We start from the raw sequence: 12,653 nt of genomic DNA, 5'->3' as shown, positions 1-12,653 counted from the left end.
CTGCTGAACTGAGGGCAGCTTCATTTTAGTCAAATATTTATAACAAATAGTGATGCTCTAAGGGGTTTTAAGTCATGGCGTGTTCAGATTTGTTTGTACCCTGTAGGGTTTTAAGAAAAATGAAATAAAATGACATAACACAAAATAAAATACCCACGTTGCGAACCTAAACATGTTGAACAGAGTCACGTTTGGGGGCCTATGTAGAGATTTGCAAGGAAAGCTGGAGAGTTAAAAGTGTCCAGGCATGGTGCACCTTCCCTTTCACCCTCATACAGGCAGGACAAAGGTCTCTCTTCACTTAGGACAGGAACATGTTTCTTTCTTGGATGGTTTTGTTGAGGGAGAGGATGGAGGGGGGAGGAAGTGGGCTTCTCCTGGGGTATCCAGCTGGGTCTAGGAGACAGGAGATGCGGATGGGAGGATGAGGATGGGAGACAGGATGCGGGCCAGTCGGGCCCCCCAGCCCCCTCTGTCAGGCTGTTTCCTATTTTCAGAGGTCTATAGGGTGGCCCTCGTGAGGCAACAGTAATGAACACAGTGTCCTGAAATGTAAACTGGGGAGGGAGGAAATGCCTGGCATTGGTGATATGTCTGTCTGCTTATTTGCCGAGAATGTTGTTTGGGGGAGATAATGTATACTGTGGAGACAGTGTTTTCAGAGATGTTTGTGAAGATGACGTCCTGATGAAGGACTAAGACAATGATGACATCTGAAGCAGGATGCAGGTCTCACAAGCCCTCCTGAGCTTGCCCTGGGTCCTCCCTTCAGCTCCTTCCTCCATTTTCAGGGTCCTCCTAGTGGCCTGTGCTCTGACCACCACACCCCCCAGCTTCTGGCCTCGTTTCCCCCCTCACGCCTCCCCTAGGAGGCCCTCTCATGCTCACAGCTGCCTGCAGCTCCTCCCCATTCCCCTCCGGAAACTGAATAATGAGACCTTTGCTAATAGGCAGGAGAAAAGGCTCCAGGAGGCAGCCATCTCTGCTCCTCTCCTTTATTAAGTATTTTCCATGTGCCAGTTGTTTTGCTTATATCATTCCTTTAATCCTAACCACCTAAAAGGCAGCGATATTGGCCATTTCTCCCAGTTTACAGGTTGGGAAACTGAGGCTCAGGGAAGGAAATTGATTCCCCTCACAATGGGTAGCCCTGGGATTTGAACTCATAGTCTGATGCAGAGACCTCACTCTTATTCAATACATTCTATTTCCTTCCAGCTGCCTGCCAGGCATCACGTGACTGTCTGGTGCAACAGAGGTGCATAAGGCAGCCCCAGCCTTGAGGAATAGGGCTGCAAAGAATGATGACTCACTGGAAGAAGCACTGCAGCAGCAGTGATGGAGGGGCGAAGCTGGGGAGATAAGGAAGGGGCGAGAGGAGCATGAGCAAAGGCACTGTGGTGGATGCTGCAGGCTGCTGAGCACCACTCTCTCACTCCCCCAGCTGCAGGGAGCAATGGATGCTGATGACTCAACGGACTTGCCCTTGGCTGGAGCGAGCTGCCTTGCCCAATGTTAGGCTCCCTCCCCAGGGGAGGCCTGAATCCAGGGATTGGTCATTAGGTGAGTACAAAGGGCGGGCCCCCTTGCTTCAGTTGAGCACAGCACTGAAGGGCCAACCCAGCTGCAGAGGATCAGCCCCACAGACTCAGCCGAGGCCTCTCAGGTCAGCCCCTTCCTCTCCCATTCCTGGTCCCATCACTCCAGGAGAGGTATGTACCCCCAAAAGCCTTCCTCACATAAGCCTACCTCAGAGCGTGTGTCCCAGGGAGCCCAAGACATGTGGAGGCATGGAAGTGTAAAGGTACCTACTGTGTTCCAGAAAGCATGGAAAGCTGTGTTCCAAGGCTGCTGGGCTATAGGATGTGGACGGTGTAGGACTCCTGTGGGGGCGTCTCCTCCTGCATTGTGATCTGAACATCCAGTGATGGACATGTATCTACTTTTTTTCAGGAATCTAGCCTGCAGCTCTGCCCAGTGCCACAGAGGCCTGACCCATTACAAGATTAAACTGCTTACAACTTTGGGGAAACGGCAGTTTATAACCCCAATACATAACAACAAAGAAGTGTTTGGGATCGTTTTATTGATGCTTTTGGAACGTCAAAGCTAAAAAGCAGCCTTAGAGCACATCCAGTTCAAAAACCCTCCGTTATCACATGGAAAGGAAGGCCCAGAGAGGTGACATGACTTCAGGTGAACGCACATAGAGTCAGGGCCACCACTGGAACCCAGGTCTCCTGGCCTCTAGTCCATTGGTCTCTCCACCTCTCCTCGGGTAGGTCTATACCTCATACCTAATAAGCACTTAAACATGACCCCTTGAAGACCCGCTCAAGGGCTCTACTAACAGTGACTTGTCCATGGGAGGGCAAACTGCGCTTGAAAAAGACGGCCACCCAGCTTCCCCCAAGGGCCCCAGCAGTCCTCCACAAGGCTCCCCACAGTGAGGCTGCGTTGCCGGTGCCAGGCCTGTCAAGGCTCGGTGTTGTTCCAGACCCTTCTGTACTTCCCTACTCCCTGTCAGATCAAATCCAGCTGCTTTTCTCCAGCCATGGTCAAGGTAAACGTGGAAGCCGTAGAGCACCATCGGGGGCGCTCTACCTATCATGCACCTGCTCAGTGTTTAGTGCCGGCTTCTCTTCACCTCTTCACTCCTGGCGTTAGATGGGTCCCTCCCTTCTCTGGGGAAAGGGTTATTGGATAAGCTCACTCCCAGCTGGGGCACTTGTTACAGCGTTAACAGTCGTAAGCCTCAGTACATTAACCTCTGATAAATGGATGACTCCAGACCCAGCACCGTATTGGAGACAGCAGGGCTCAACTTTCACTGTCCTGTCTTGAACGGTGATTTTGCCCTCCGACCTGCCTCTCGGGGCCAGACAATTATTAACCCATGTAACTGGACTCTGTGTGAACTTCTCTTGCCAGATAAGGCAGCTTTCTGAAAAAGTTGCCTTAGATAGAGCAGGGTCTCTCCAGCTGAGTTTTGTGTTTTGCTAGTGTCCTGTGGGCTGCTTGTATCAGTTATGCCACGGGCAGGGAGCATCCTGTGGTCAGTTAAGCTGGAGAAGCTCTGCACAGTTAGTTATCTTTGGAAGATGCTCCAGCTACTTGAGGGCAATAAGTCCTATCTTAAATCTGCCTGTTTTCATTTAACCTGTATCTGCCTGGTTTCACTTGTCTGCAGAAACTTTTTAAAATGGAATACCTTTTAACCTCCTTGAGGGGAATTAATCTCACCTCTTTCTGAGCTCAATTTCTCTCATCCGTCCTGTGTTTTACAACTGGGCTTTCCTGTCTGGGTCACTCTTCTGGCGTCACTGTTCTGTGTCTCTGCAGTGTCCCTTCTGGGGTGTGGCAGTGCTCCCTGTTTCTGGTCCTGGTTTGCCTGGGACTAATGGGGTTTCCTGAGACATGGGACTTCCAGTACTAAAGCCAAGAAAATCCCAGGCAAACTGGGACATGTTGGTCATCTGTACTGAGCCCTGCTTCTTGCCTGTAGCCCCGCAGCTCTCTGGCAGCCACCCTGGTGCTTCCCAGGCCTCTTCTGGGATTCCCTGTTGCTGGGCTTAGTCTACCTGGGGCTGCGACCACAAGTTGCCTACGTGCCTAGCCTCTTTCAGCTAAACCCAGTGTCCTCATCTGCGCCTACAGCTGGTATACGTTCCCTTGCTGCCCCTGTAGCAAACCCTGTCTGACCCCATCTTATCCACCCTGAATGGTCTTGAAAACCCATAGCACCATGATACTCACTCCCCAGACTCCTGGCTCTGACCGGCACAGGGGTAGCTGAGTGGCTCTCAGGAAGGGTCATGGTGATGTGACCCAGCTGAGAGAGCTGATGAGGTAGGGGCTGCCCTGACATTCTGTGTGGAAGGCAGAGAACCAGTGTGTCCGGGGGAGAGATACTGCTGCCTCCCAGGCCCTCCGCTCCCCTCTGCTCCTCTGCCAGTTGCAGGGTTTCAGGGGGGCGGGAGTGTTGGCATTGTGTTTGTCTCTGGGCCACAGATGCCTGCTCTGATGAGTGAGTAGTCTCTGCCATGAGGGGCTCACTCACACTGGAGCAGAGTGACATGGGGACTAGTGAGTGCAAGCCAGTGTTAAGGTGTGCCACAGCATAACTGATGGAGTGATTAACTTTTCCTTTGTTTTTACTCCTGGAACTGTTTTTCCATTTCCCCCGGTCTTTCCCCTGCACTGCTGCAAGGCCTTTTGTGTAGGTCCAAATCAGGAGTGCTTTTGTTCCTTAAAGCCCTGACATACTGGGAGATTGGTGACATTTGCTCTTGAAGGGGAGGGGGAGGAGATGACTTGCAGGGGGCAGGCAGAAGTGTAACCACATCAGGGGAGGTTTGGACCCAGAAGTAGATGTTCTTCCAGGTCTGTGAGCAATGGATCCCAACAGCACCCCTCTCCAGAGGGGCTGGGATCTGGAATGGACTGATCTGAACATGCTGCAGCCCTGGGGACCATGGCAAGAAACCACTCACTCACTGTAGAATGATCTGAATGTGTGCTCTGTGCCAGGCACTGTTGTAGACACTGGGATTAGAGGAATGAACAAAACAGATGAAAACCCCTGCCCTCGTAGACCTTGGATCTTAGTTAGGGGAGATAGACACAAACCGAGTGCTCAAGACTTGGGCTTTTACCTGAAGAGCTGTGAAGCCATTGGAAGGGTTTACACAGAGGAGTGTGGGTTTAAAAGGATCACAGTGGCCTCCGTGTTGCGGATGGACTGACTAGAGGGGGCGGAGGCGAAAGACCAGTTAGGAAGCTCTTTCAAGGATCCAGAGGAGAGGCAATGGTGGCTTAAATTTTGCTGATGAAAAGGGTTTAGGTTTTGGAGATGCTTTGAAGGTAAAGCCAGATAGATAAAATGTAAGCTGTGAGATTGAAAGGAGAAATCATAGATGACTCCAGGGATTTTGGCCTGAGCCCCTAGAAGAACAGAGTCCTCATTAACTGAACTGGGGAGGGCTGTGGCCGGAATGGGGTTTTTTTGGGGGAGGGATTCTGCACAGAAATAGAGTCCCTGTGCCCCCCCCACCCCATTCCAGGCAGGGCCACACCAGCCCGTATGGCTGTGTGTGGATTAGAAATGGCATCCCTTCCTCTGGCAGACACAGCTCAGTGCTGGGGGCACAGCTTGTCAAGGGGACAGTCCCTCTTATAGCCTGAAGTCCTGTTGCTATGAACAACCTTCACAATCACATACAGAGGCCCTGCCTGGAGTGACTAGTGGTGGATCAGAAAGACCCCCACCGGCAGGACGGGGACAGATGGATACCTGGGGCAGTGTAAACTGAACTTAGAGGAGTAACTGTTCATATCCCTATGTCATACTTTATAGTAAAGTGTATACTTGCCTCAGCAGCTGCAGTGAGAGAAGGCCTGTTTGCATGAGTTCATTAGAGGTCTAAAGGCAGAAAATAATGTGAAGGAGTATTGTTGGTCTTCTTAGGATTAAAAAATAATGAGTGCTGTTTTGTTGTGAAGTTACATGGTCCTCTTTTGTTACGCGCTAAGAGCAGATAAGTTCTCTTTATTGATCTCTCTTAATAGAGCAAACCAAATATAGGGAAAGAATCGCTTTAATTGTTTTCCAAATGTCTTAGGTTAGCAGTGGTATGGAACACTCGGCCTACTGGCTCTGAAGAAGTTATTCCAAATCTAAAGGAGTTCCGTCGTCTTTCCACCCAGCGTTACCCCACACATGACCGGGCAATCCCTAGTTTTCTTTAGAAGGGACTGCACGACATACTGTAGTCATACCGTTTATATGTTATACTCTCATTCAAGCCTCATAATGACTCTAAGAGGTGGTACTATTATCTCCCACTTCACAGGAGAGGAGATTAAGCCTCGGAGAGTGGAGATGACGCACCCAGGACCCGTCAGCTAATATGTGGCGGAGCCTGAATAGACACTCTGGTTAGTTTGGCTCCAGAGTCCCCGTATGTTAAACACTGTTCCTCAGACTGACTTCCCTAATGCAAAACCTAGAATTCCGCAATCCCAGGGCCACACGTTTCTAGAGTTTGAAGGGACTAACTGCATCTACTCTATGCCCCCTTCTTTACCTGATGCCTGAGTTCTCTCTAATCATCCTTGATGAGATGTCTTCACCCTGGTCCTTGCACAAATGCTGGCTGATGGCATAAGAAGTTTGGGAAGCTTATTAGAATGTGAATTTCTGGGCATCGTCCCAGATCCACTAAATCAGAGTGTCAGGGCCCAGAAATATATTGTTACCAAGACCCCAGGTGGCTCTAGTGTGCAGCCAGGCTTGGGGAGCCCACTAGAGCCACACTCTAGTGATGGGGAATGCCCTGCCTGCCTCATAAGTTGGTCCTGCCCATCATTTCCACCCTTAGCAGTTTCTTTCCTTGATCCCCTCTCCTTGGCTAGCTCTGGCTATTAAAGTATTTCTTAGATTGCATTGAACTCCATCTCCTTGTAGCTCTTACTGGGCCCCATTCTACATTTTGGGTTGCACAGAACAAGTTTAACCACTCTGCCACGGTGCCAGCCTTTCAAGCATTGAAGTCACCAAACAACCCTCCCCCCAAACCCCGACCCTAGTCCTTTCTTCTCTAGGGACAATATTCCCAGTTCTGCCACCTGAATCTCATTATTTAGTGTCAAGTTCTTATATCATCTGTGTCGTGTTCTTCTGAAATCATCTGCATGGTCCTTTTTCCTTTAAACCGTGGCACCAGAACTGAAGGCCACTTCCCAGGCATGGTCCAGCACCTCCCAGTGAGGACTTTTGCCTTTCTGGTTCCAAACCCTGCCTTCCTCTGAAGTCATCTTGAAATTAGAGGACACGTGCTGGGTCATAGAGAGGTGGGCTTCTGTGGAGCTACTGGCCCAGTTGAGTTCCACAGATAGCCTTAGTACTATCCGTGGATACTAAGCCTGGTCCCCTGTGTCCTCTGTTGGTGTTGCTGTTGATTTTGGATGCAAGGTAAGGACCGTAGATGTATTCTTGCTGCATTCCATCTTGTCAGATTCTGCTCCTTGCTCCAGCCTCTTGAATTTGGGGATCCTGCCTCTTGAATCAGTAGTTGGAGTGTTCCTTCCTCTGACCCTTTCAGACTCTCTGTACTCACACTGTTTTGTACCAGACTCTCTGGGCCATACAGTGGTTTAAGGTTATTGCTGTTCCAGAGATCTTTGCTCTGAGCAGTGATGTTATTGTATACCCCTCGGTATCGGTATATGTATCCAAATTTTATGGAGATATAGTGGACGCAGCTGGTGCCCACCCAAATATTCTCAGCCGTCTTTTACCCGCTGTGTGTGTCTGTTTCCCAGCCTGCGTGTAGCTTTGACGCTAATAGTCTGTGTTTATTAGGGACATAGAGGTTCTTTGCCCCTATGGAGTGCCACAGTGCCTGTGAGCTATATACTTGCCCTACCCTCTACCCCGTTCGAGAAAATGACAGACTAGTGTAGGAGTACGAAAGCCCAGCTCTTTTGTCTGGAGGCAGGACTAACTCTGAGGTGCAACTGACATTCCAGAGCTGCCGGTGGGGTCAGGCTGGATCTGGAACTTTACCTAAGATGGTGCCCTTGCTGACTCCTTCCCCTTTCTGAGTTCCCACTCCCTTCCTGGTTTCTCCTGGGGCCACTTCCTCAATAATCCCCTGCACATGGATCCTTGGTTCAAAGTCTGCTTTTGGGAAAACTCGTTCCCCACCTGAGATGGTGGTCATAGCATAAATAGATGTATCAGCCATTGTACATGAGTATACATAGAAACATTTCAGGGCTTTTTTATTCTTTAAAAAAAGCAAAAAAAATTCCTTTGTGTAGATTAGTGATTTTATTTTTGGTATAGATTCAAATACAGGTATTACTTATATGTTAACTGGTCCCAGTAGGATTTACTGACCAGTCACCAAGTCAGTATCTTTTGGAACAAAACTCCTAAATCCCTCAAGGAGGTACAGGGGTGGCAAAAGGAGACGCTCTTTGTACCATATATATGCTCAGGAAGGCCCCTAATTCCTTTAACATTTCTCACCTTGCTTTCCCTTTCCCTTCTGTGATTTTTTTTTTTTTTTTTGACATTGGGTGGATGTTCTTCCTCTTAAAGACAGCCACCAGGATGTCTTCCTGAAAAAATAAATACATAAGATTTCCACCTTTGCGTCTGCAGGTTTTCTACTACAAGCCCACTTGGCTACTTTGAAAAGCCAGGAGGGTGCCTTCCTCTGGGTGTCCAGACTTTGTGTTTAACGCACGACAAAGCCCCAGAGCTAAGAAAGGGAATCACTTATCCTTTATCCACCCATTTTCTTTACTGATCCTCCTCCCCTACTCACTAGGATAACGTACAGTTCACAAAAATCCCCCCAACTTTTGGTTGGTCACTAAGTTTTGTTGATTTTCTGCCTTTCGAATCCATCCCCTCCTTTCCTTTCTACCACCGCTGGCTCCTCTAGTTCAGAGCCTCTTTATCCCTTATCAATACTTTTCCCACAGACCCCAAAGCACTCGCCCTGCGGTCTCTGCCTCCATCCATACTCTTCTCTCTGCTGCCCATCATGTCACCACCCTGCTCGCACACCTTCACTAGCTCCCCATCACCTGCAGATCGATTCTCAACTTTATTCAAGGCCCTTTGCAGTCTAACCCCAGCCTGCTTTGTCTCCAGCCATTCCCTCTTGTTCTGAGATTTAAGCTAGAGTGGCTAACACACATTTCCCGGACCCTCTGACCTCACTGTTTCCTTTGACTCCCAGTCTAGAATGCCCTGACCTTCCCCTCCTCATTTTGCAGTGCCAGCTTCCATGCCGCCTTCCCAGAGGAGCCCTCCATTTCTCTGCGGCTCAGCGCCTTGGATTCCCTTGTCCTCTGCCCGCTAGAGTACTTTGGACACACTTCAAGTCTGGCTCCCTTCCCAGTATAGGAGGTGAGCTGTCAAGGACGCAGACTCTGGAGCCATCTTGACTCGGGGTGACGCTCAGCTCCACCACTTACCAGCGTTGGTATCATGAGCAAGTTACTTCACCTCCCTGTGATGTGATTTCGTCATCTGCAAAATAGGGGACATAATAGCACCTTCTTCACTGAGTTGCTGGAAAGGTTAAGTGAGATGATGTATTTTAAGCCTCTGAGCACAGTGCTGTATAAGTGTTTGCTAGCATTTCACTTTGCTGAGTTCACAACCCTCTTCCCAAACTGATGTTGAGCTCCCAGAAAGTAGGGTCTGTCTTACTCCTCCCTGTGTCCCCAGTGCCTTGTACACAGTAGGTGCTTGGTACCTATTTGTTCAGTGAATTGACTTATTATTAGCCTGCCAGTTGCACATTCATCCACGAGTTAACAGGTAAGCACAGGATCATCTTCAGTGAGTTGTATTCCCCAGAGTGGGTCAGCAGCAGGTTCCAGCCCCTGCGTCTAGACAGGTTTATAAATTCTGCGTATCTGGGTGACTTGGCTGGGGTATTGGGTTCCTCTCAGTCTGCTTTCCTTATCTCCAGGCCCTGTTCTCTGCTTCTCAGACACCCGGTGAATATGGGGTGTTTCTTGTTCTACTTTATCCAGAGGAGCTTTGTAATTCAATACCCTTGTCCTTGGGTTGGAACTGCGTCCTTCCTGTATTGTGAAAGTTTGGCCTCTGTTTGGCATTCAGAACGGGAATATGCCAGGACTTTGGGATGTTGTGACACCTGAATGGAAGGGGGAAAAAAAGAGAAGCCTCAGAGACATAAGAGTGCAGAGGGCAAAAATACCAGCAAGCCAGGCATCGCCTGGGCTCACCTCTTCTGTGTCCTGCTCAGTGATTCCATTCCTGATTGGTTCTGCCACGAGATAAAGGTAGTCTTTGCCACTCAGGACTTTGCTGGAGAAATGGGTCCCATCATAAGCTCCTCAACGAACGATGCCGAGAGAGAGTCTGGAGAGGGTTTTGTAGAGAGCAACACGGACAATTCAGAAAGCAGAAGCTGGAGCATATGAGAGAGAAGTCTAGGCGCTGGGATGGGAGAAGGAGGTGCAATCTAGTGACTGATTTCAAGAAAGTGGAGGGTGTGGATACAGACATCTAGAATTTTCTACAGACCTGTGCTTCAGCAGAGAAATTTAGGACAGCTTTTAGGCATATGTGGCTATTACTGTGGATGGGAATGGGTGGCGGCTGAGAGTTCTAACATCTTTTCCCTCCAGCCCGGTGGCACTCCTCTGTCAGCAGTGCTCAGGGAGGGCCCAGCGTAGGCTGGGGCGGTGCTGAAAGGGAGCAAGCAGGGAGGCTGTCCCTACCAGAGCCCCGCCCCCCCCCCCCCCCCCCCCCCCCGCCGTATTCTCTAGATACCCCCTCCATCGGACTGTATTTGGACTGGGTGTTAATATGGAACCGAATGCCACACGGAAGACGCCCCCCCCCCCCCCCCCCCCATCTGCCCTCTTCCTAGTCACAGTTCTAGACCAGGAGGACTTCTGGCGGGCGCAGAAGTGCTTGGCCTTTGACTCCTCTTTCAAAAAGGCTCAATCTTCCTTTTGATCTCCTCCCAGAACTCTTCACAGAAGTCCTAGTTCCTAGACTATGACTTCATTTTTGACTTTTTCCTTTCTCTGCCAGATCTACCTTTTCATCGGTTTTTCCATCCCTACTTGTCTTCCTATTTTCCTCCTCCTCCTCCCTTTCCACTTTCTGGGGGCTCCCACTCCCCTCTCTCTTGCAGTTCCTTAGGTGTTGGCCTGGCATGGGGGGACTGTGTCATAAGCCGGATCCTGGCATCTGCCCACACACACACCACCTGCAGCCCTTAGTGACAGCCGGCATGGGGAACTTTCCTGGCTGGGACAATCCTGGGGCTCTGGCTGCTTCAGCTGGCAGACTGCTTGGAGACCCCCGCCTACCTTAGAAGCTGGGTTAGCAAGGGTCTTAGTTTTAGTTTTGCTTGGCCATGAGTGAGTTGAAGTATTGCTCTGTAATATCATTTGTTGGTTTTTTTTTCCTTTCTTTCTTTCTTTGGCCATGCTGTGTGGTTAGTGGGATCTTAGTTTCCCGGACCGAGGATTGAACCCAGGCCATGGCAATGAAAGCGCCCAGTACTAATCACTGGACGGCCAGGGAACTCCCTGTAATATCATTTCTTCATTCATTCAACATTACTGTGCACTTGAAGCATGCCAATTACTCTGCAATATCATTTCTTCACTCATTCAATATTTATTGTGCACTTACAACATGCCAATTACTGTTCTAGCCACTGGGCAGGCAGGGATGTAAACAAGATCCAGTTCCCACCAAGAGCTCACAAGCTAACGTGTAGTCTGCTGCTTTTGTAATGAAATGTAATAGAGTATAAAAAAGGATTAACAATATGAAAAAAACTTGGATAATGGAGAAATGAGTCCATGCCCCACCCTTCCTCTCAAATGCTGACTCCATCTTGAGTGATCGCTTGGGTGTTTGCCATAATATAAACAAACATCGGTGATGCCAGGTTATTTTGACTCTGAACAGCAGCCCATTTCCTAGAAAGGAGAACCTCAAGGCAACATAACAGCAATAATCATTAGCCTCTTTCTCCTGAGGTAATCATGCAGGTATCTCTAACCCATATTGGCTTTCAGCAGCTGTGTTTTGACAACTTTTTGTTTGTTTTTTAGTTTTATTTTTTATTGAAGTGCTGTACACCGAAACCAACACAACATTGACCACGTTTTATTGAAAGGCAGACCCATCTTTTAGTCACATAAAACTCTCCCAAGAAAAGGGGCCTTCATGGAAATAGCATGGGAAAAGACCGCTCATGAATGACCTCTTTTTAGAAGGGTGGGTGGATAGGAAGATGCAGAAGGACTATAGTTTAAAAAAAAAAAAAAAAAAAAAAAGGAGACCTGGAGTTAGAAGATTAGAGGTCTAGTCCCAGCTGTTCACCGGTTAACCTAATGCCCCTAGGTCTCAGTTCCCTCATTTGTAAAATGGGATGATAACAGTATCCACGTTTTTGGTCACGGCGAGACTTTGATGAGAAAAGGCATATGAAGCAAGTATTGTAGAATTCAGACATAACTGGGATGATGATGATGACCGAGATGTTAAAACACAGGCTGTGTGACATTAGGAAAGTCACTTAGATACTCTGGCTTCGGTCTCCTCATCTTCAGAAGGAGCAAATCCCATAGGATCAGTTGGAATTCTGTTCAGCAACAGTTCTTACGTTTCTTGAGTATCTTCTGTGTTGGTGCCACACTGAGAATTCAGAGCAGGATGAGGCTGGGTCCTCACTCTCCAGAAGCTCACCATGGGGGAAGGCGACAGACACACACACTGATGACTCTTCTTTTGAGAAGACATGGTCTCAAAAAGCATCGAGGTTCATGGGTGTAAGTGTTCAGGCCAGGAGGGTCCTGGAGAGCTTGGTAGGGAGGGAGTGTTTGGGCTTTGAAGGGTGAGTAGAGAGGGATTGTCTTCCCCTGTTGAGAAACATTTATCCTCAGGATAAAGGCCAGACTCTTCAGCTAAGCACAGCAGGTTCTTCATGATCTGCTGCTTGTCTACCATTTGCCCCTTGCACTGTGGTATTTTCAGTTTCTAAAAAATCTACCAAACCTTCTCTTGCCTTCCACCATCTTTGCACTTGGCAGTTCTTTTGGCCTCCTCCCTCTGCTGGGGCGGGGGGGGGGGG

The sequence above is a fragment of the Lipotes vexillifer genome, unplaced genomic scaffold, assembly GCF_000442215.2.
Source record: "Lipotes vexillifer unplaced genomic scaffold, Lipotes_vexillifer_v1.1 scaffold102, whole genome shotgun sequence".
Lineage (NCBI taxonomy): Eukaryota > Metazoa > Chordata > Mammalia > Artiodactyla > Lipotidae > Lipotes > Lipotes vexillifer.
The sequence above is the reverse complement of the archived record's forward strand: the minus strand, read 5'-3'. Positions refer to the sequence as shown.